The following is a 7,720-nucleotide window of genomic DNA, read 5'->3' as shown; positions in this document are numbered from 1 at the left end:
GTTACACTAGACACTTTCATCACCAATTTCCATATGCCTCAAAGCCATGCAGGGACTGGTTTGCCAACAGTGGATCCAGATACCAGATCACAAGAGCGGCAGAGCACAGTTTTCTCTTTAGCTTTTTCTTTCTCTTCTTCTTTTTTAGAAGTATGCCTTAATTGTACAAAGTTTCATTGTGACTTTTCCATACATTCAAATAATGTTCTTCGATTGCATTCATCCCCTCTGTTACCTTCTCTTATCTTTAATCCTTTAATCTTGTCCAAAACCAAGAGTTTGGAAATCACAGGCTCTCCCAACCCTTGGTGCCTCAGCATCAAATATGTGTTCAGCTAGATTAGTCTGTGTCTTTGGTGAAGGTTTAAGTTTACTGCAGACTGGAATTCTGATACACAAATGTTATGATGAATTAAGCCCCGGCCATAAATGCTTTTATATTTTTTATATTCCTCCTGTGGAAAGCCAGCAGCCGTGCAATTTACCAAACAAAATCTTTAGCTTCTAAAAAATCCTAGACTCCCACCTCTCTTTATTCTGCAGCTTTCTGATGCTACTGCTTTCACCAACGAAGTTCCTGTTTTCACACAATGACACAGATTAGGGTCCATTGCTCTAAGTTTGCAGATGAGTGTTACATCAGCAATTAGTGACACGAATTCATTATCAGGTAGTTGGCACTTTTCAACAAACTATGCTTCTCTTGTCTTTGAATATGAACAGCACAAACGATGATGAACCAGCGGTAACTAGAAAAACATTAAGTCCTTAATTTGTTTTTTTTCAATTATCACTCATGTATCAAGAAAAAGCATACAAATAAACAAATAAATAAAAAGCAAGGGAATTGGAGTGATTTGTGCTAATCTGACAACTAAATGCAAATATTTGGTCTTTCAATATCAGTTCCAGAAGCTTGATCATCAGACGGCTACTGGATTCTAGAGAGGGAATCTCACAGGGAAATCTCTCGGATTACCATGTGTGTAGTGTCCCAGAATGGAATATGACTCTTGAGTATACTGGTCTTAGACATGCATTGCACTTCTAATGAAAGCTCTAGTCTGCACAGACACAGAAAGATGCTTAAAGACTTGGGAAAATATATACACTATTATTTCAGCAGGAAGAGAAGCTTCACAAGGGATGGGATTGAGTCATTGTTTTACTTAATGAACTTCTGGATTGGGTTATAGATAATACCTTCATATTAATTTGTGCAAAAAATATTTTCAGGTGGTAATACAACTATAATTTCTGGGTGTATCAGGCATTATCTAAGCTTTTAAAAAGTATTAATTCATTTAACCCTCATAATAACTCTATGAATCAAGTTCTTTCTACAAAAGCAGAAGACAAGGCACAAAGGACTTATGTAACTTGCTCAAGTCACAGAGGCAGTGCTAGGCGTGCATGAGCTCCAATCCTGCTCTGCCCTCTGGTTCCCAAAGGTCTTCTAGGTTTGAAAAATATGCCTGACTGGAAACCTAGTTAACAAAATGTTCATAATAAGTAGTTCTGAGTGATGGAATTAATTTTAATTTAGCCTTCTATTTTCTGATCTGTATTTTCTAGTCTTTCTCAGGATAACTGAGTACTTTAAAAAGGAAAAAAATAGCTGCTTTTTTTTAAAAGTCCCTCTTGTTCTAAGTGCAGAAAGTGGATTTAACGTAGCACTGCACTGTGACCTAAAACAAAATAAAAAGCAAAAACTACTTTCTAGTAAATATTTTTTTTTTTTTAATTTGATGCAGCTGGTAAAGCCACATGCCCGAGATCTCGGCTTTTCAACCATTGTCTTAAGTAGAAATCTTACTTTGTTTATAGTTCACTGTGGGGAATCTGGAGAACAAAAGAAGAAGCAAATAGAGGATTCAAAGCACAGACACACTAAGAAAGAATAAAGTTGGAAAATGTAGCTGTCACTGCTTTCGTCCTAAATGTCTTTATTAATTTACGTTCATTTCTTCTTAGAAGTCTGAGCTGCTAGGGAGGAACATAGTGGCATAGCTTGAAGCAAGGACCCCAGCATCTGGATTATTATTCTTACAATAGAGTTTCTTCAAGACTAATAGGGTCCACATGGAACAAGAGAATAATGTAGCCACCCTGTCTATATTTCAGCCACCCCGCCGAAGGCATATCCATTTCCTTGAACACTTTTTCACTGTGTTGTATTTTTATTTGTGTGTGCGCGTGCGCTCAAGCATGGCATGAGCGTGTGTTTATGTATGCCGTACATGTGCAGGTATGGTACCTGCAGTGTCTAATTCCAAAGAGCGCACAGGATCCACAGACGTTGAAGTTATAATTGGTTGTGAGCCACCTGACGTGGATACTGAGAACTGAACTTGGGTCCTCTGGAAGAGCAGTATACACTCTTAGCTGATAAGCTATCTCTGCAGCTCTTTGAAGATGTCAATGAGAAAAAAAATCAATGGTTAATAACCTCTTAGAATTTTCTGTGTAGTACTGAATGGAGATGAATTCGTTTGGATGAAATCACACCTGGAACTGATGTACCTAAGACAGTTTTAAAAGAAAAACAGAACTGCATTTGCTCCCCATCCCTGTTGTATTTCATAGGGAATGAGAATAATCTCGTAAATTAATCAAAACTTATAAAATCATCTTGTTAACTTAAGGATTCAATTACTCAACTGTTATTTTTTTATTTTTTAAAACTGCATGTTTTAAGGTTTGTACATAACAGCATTTTATACCACTGCTGTATCTAGTGCGAGGGTTCTTCCTGAAATGTGACATTCCAAAAGGCACACGTAAGTTGTAGGGAAGGTGCCTAGAAGACACAACAAGGCTGGAGTGGGAATGGAATGAGGGGATTAAGGATGAAGTCACCGGCTGGGGCCACGTGCCTGCAGCTTGAACGTCAAGATGCTAATAAACTATTATTATTTTATCATTATTATCATCATCATTATAATTACTACTATTAAAATGTATTCAAATTTCTTGGATGCATTCTTGTTTTGCCATGTTTTATCTTCTCCATAACAATCTGTATAAAAGCTGGTATGGCCTTCTAACCAATGATTAGAATCTGCCTGTTGGTCTCAGTGTGTCCACTCTAGCTTCCTAAGATCCGTTCTCCCCACTGGGAAAGGCTGACCTTTACAGGACACTAATGTCACCATGTCACCGCTTTTTCTATTTAAGATCTTTAAACAGTTTCCGGTTGCCCTCAGAATAAAGTCAAACATCTTGAACAAGGCCTCAGTCATGACCTTCAGATGTCTTCAGCTTGGCCCTGCAGTTTTGGCCACCAGTTCTGCCAGTTCCAAATCCCCCTCCCACTGCCCAAAACATCACCCTCAGTACCGGGCCACCCTGGCTTCTCTTTTCTGTAATATGGTTATGTTCCTTTCTTCCACAGGAAGACTTCATCCAACCCCATGAGACTATAGAGATTTGTCCCTTGGTATCTATGGATTCTGCACACTCAGGCTCAATCAAGTGTAGATATAAATATTTAAAAAGCAATCTCATCTACATAAAGATGCACAGAGCTTTTGTCATTGTTCCTTAATGTTATTAACAATTATTTACATAGTATTTGTATTGTATTCAGTATTATAAGTAACCTATAGATGAGTTAAGTATGTTGGAGGATGTGCACATTATAGAGATAGTAGTATACCATTTTACATAAATGACTTAGGCATATTCAGATTGTTGTATTCAAGAGGAAGGAAGGTCTTGGGAGGGGAGCAACTGTTTGTGAATATTGACGGACTACTGTCTTTTGTAATGTGAGGAAAAAACTCCTACTTTGGGCATGATTAGATCATAAGCAGAGTGTAAGAACTTTGTCTGGGACTGGAGAGATGGCTCAGTGGTTAAGAGTACTGGCTGTTCTTGCAAAGGACCTAAATTTTATTCCTAGTACCCTCAAGACAGTTCACAACTGTCTGTAACTCCAGTCCAGGGGATCAGATTGGTTACTCCGTGGTAACACAGATGCACAGACACACACGCAGACAAAACACTTGTACTCATTCATTTAATAAATAAATATTTCAAACTCTTAGGACAAGAACTGTGCTGGGCCCACTACAAGGCATCAGAAGTATTAGTTGATGTGCCACCAATATGGCCTTGGTGGAGAGAGATGCTTGCCATCAAATCCGACTACCTGAATTCAATCCTCTTCCCCCGAAATGGTCGAAGAGAAAACTGTTGACAATCCAGCCAGTTCTCCTCTGACCACACATGTAAGGAGCCATTACATGTGTTACATATATGTACATTACATATATGTGGGGACCACCCACATATACACACAAATACTAAGTAAGTAAATGTAAGAAAAAAATAAAATAACAGTTGAGTAATTCAATCCTTATGCTAATAAGATAGTGGGGAAATTTTTAGTTTCTTATGTTCTACATTCAGTTTTAAAAGTTGTATTCATCCATTTATATTTTTTTCTAAGAAGGAAAATCATGCTACCATGTCGAGCTGAATTATCTATCTTGAAAAAAATCCTCATAGGTGTAGGTTTTATTTATCTGCTTGTGTGGCTTTTCTACATTACTTATCTTGTAAGATCATTTTAGCTCTGCTTCAGTGAGACTCTGTTCTTTCCCCATGATAAGCCTTTCCCTAAATTCTACATTTCCAAAGTTGGGGCCATGGCATGTGAAAAGACTCAGTGTAGTACATAAAAACTGATAGCAAAAATCATGTGAATCTGTTAGGATGGATATTAAAACTGAAAACATACCAACCCATGCTTAGCATCCTTTAAATGTCCCCATTGTAACACTTAGATACAGCCTCAGAATCACAAGACTGTTGGTCCAACCCATAGCATCACAGCCTAACTAATTATTTTAGAAATATTTGCCTAGATCTTTATATGTAATAATATATATATATAATGTAAATCTACTGTTATATAAATATAAATAATATAAATATAACTACTATATTGTCCACCATATGTAATAATAAATGGAATATTTTGTCTGTACAATGTAGACATCATTTACTTACGATGGCAAGAATTAATGTTTTGCAAAGATTTTCATATCTTCCTTGCTTGTTACTATTTCTGAGGCCGAAAAAGCTAAATCAAATTTACCTTGTCTAGTACAATCATTAACATATTTCCTGAAGTAAAATTTTCATCATTCTAGTATGTCTGCAATCTTTCTCAGCCATGTATATTTTTGTTAACTAAAAAGAAGTTTTAAATAAAACAAATTCCCAAATTATTCCTATATTTATTTTGAATATGTCACAAAAAGACATATCCAAAGATCAGATTAATCACATGGGTTTCTTTTGAGAATATATCTTGACAAACTATCTTTGTAAATATTTAGGCACCGGTTTTGTTCAGATTTCTTTTTACTTTGGTATCCTACTGTATTTAAAGAGAAAAGCCTTCAAACGGGTCAGACATTAGCACAGTCTTCAGTTTCTCACTGAGAAAATAATTTTCTCAAACAGTCTTATATTTCTAGAGACATTAGCAAAACCAACTGAACTCTTTTAGCTACATGGAAAGTTCTGATTCTCCCAACGCCAGCCTTATGACATCACTTCCTTTCTTGCAGATCTGGCATGGATTTTTCTTCATTGTGTATTTGACTTACTCACTGATGCGTTCTCTTCTTTGCCTTTTCATTTATTGATTCATGTGGCCATTTAACAACTGTTTCCAAGTGTCCATGTGCACTGCACATAAGCGCAGAGGGCAGAAAGAAATATAAGACATAGTGCGTCAACTTTGGCCAGGGGTTACAATAAAGTACCTAAAATAACTTTCAAAAGTGAGAACAATGGGGATTCAGGGTCATTAAAAAGTAGTTTATTTGTTGCAGGTTCATTTTTCTTGCATCTCAGTTCATTTTTCTTGCATCTCCAGAGCTCTTTCAGTTCTAGTGACGCTTAGCCTAGACTAGATGAAACGATTATTAAAAATGTAGACAGCTTAAAGACAAAGAGAACAGCCATAGTTTTTTCATGAGATGTGTATAATTTCATTGAAATTATCCAAAGAAATATGATAGTTTTAATGATTTTATTCCTTTAAAAGAACCACAGGATAGCCCAGGTGTTATTGACGCCTGTTCCAGGAGTCTTTCTTACAAGAGGCTGCAGCACTAACTCAACAAAGTATTGATCCTTTAAAAGAAGCATCGTTTGTCCCTAAGCCTCCATCCAAGTAGTCCCTTTTTTCTCTCCTTTTCTTTCCTAAGTGCATTCTGAAAAGATGTATTTCAGGGTTTTATGATGAGCATCAGGAGGCGGATGCGGTCAGCATCCAATCGTTTTAATATAAGTGTTCAGGGTGTGTACCTCTATTTTGTGGATAATAACTCAAAATGTAAGTTCAAATCCACGTAACAAGAATCACTTGAAAAGTGACTGCCTCTTCTTCCTGATTCATTTAAATTCACTTACATTTCTCTAGTGTTTTTTTTTTTTTTAGCAGTTCAAAGGAAATAAAAATTCGCAACCCACATACAAGCTGGTCATTGCAGGATAACTGATGTATAAACAGGGACCCAGTAGGTTGACTTCTTCTCACATGGAAGATTTCTGTTTTGAATATTTTTTCCCTTATGCAATAACATGTTACAAACTCTCACCAACTCTGTAAAGAACCACACACTTGACTTTTAATCACATTAAATATCCTCTGTGTCAGTAAACCACCATACACTGCTATCCGCAGCCTGTGTGCCCAAATTTAGATTCCAAACCGTGTTCAAATAAGTTCAACTGTTTGGACTGACTACAGTGTAAGGGGGGGAGGGGATGAGTGCACAGTGATGTCGGTCGAAATAGTCTTAAAATTCAAACTATTTACATGAAAGGAGTGTATTGCTGGAAACAAAACCAAGAGCTTAAAACAAACAAACAAACAAACAAACAAAAACCATGGTTCTAGTCCATGTCATGGTTGGGCAGAAAAACAGAACATAACAAAATATAAAAGTGGCCCTTCACCTTGTCTTTGGCTCCTTTTAAAGTCAGTGTCACTTGGTGTGATCTGTGCTCGGCAAGAGCAGGCGCTGTCCTTGCCTCTCAGCCCACCAGATGCGCAGGAACACTCTGGACACGCCTTTCAGTAAAAGGACAACAGTAAGTCCATTTCCCCTTCACTTCTGGCCGAGCAGAAGAGATGGGTTACTTAAAATTCAAGTGTCAGGAAAGTCCATTGTAAAGGGGAAATATTTTCAAGCGAATTCCGTTTGATCTTTTTTTTTTTAAAGGGGGAGGGGGGGGGTTGTTTCCAGGCTCTCTCCCTTCCTCTCCAGATCCTGGAAGCCAATTAGTCTCAGCGCAGAGGCCACAGACCAGGTTGAAACGGCTCCTTTTTAATTTTAGGGGATATGATTTCAGCCAGGACGTCTAGCCAGTTGCCACCGAGTGTACTAAGCACACGTTTCTCTCTCTCGTGCACAGACACCGGAGCTGCCTTCGGAGAATGCAGATTTTTTTTTTTTTTGAGTCTGACTCCTAGAAAGGAATTAGACCTGGTCGCTTTCCAAATCCTTCAGCTCTGACAGTGGCATAACATCACAAGGCCACCTCATCTTTCAGACAATCGCGCCAACCAAGTTTACTAAAAGTCGTCTGTCCCAGCATTTCAGAGGCTTTTTCCCATCCTTACCCTGACTCCCTTTTCCATATTCCTAGTATTCCACCTCCATTTCCACCCCCACCCCCGGGTTTCCAAAGTAGT

Source organism: Myodes glareolus, chromosome 10 (genome assembly GCF_982192425.1).
Source record: "Myodes glareolus chromosome 10, mMyoGla1.1, whole genome shotgun sequence".
Taxonomy (NCBI): Eukaryota; Metazoa; Chordata; class Mammalia; order Rodentia; family Cricetidae; genus Myodes; species Myodes glareolus.
Note: the sequence above shows the minus strand (reverse complement) of the source record.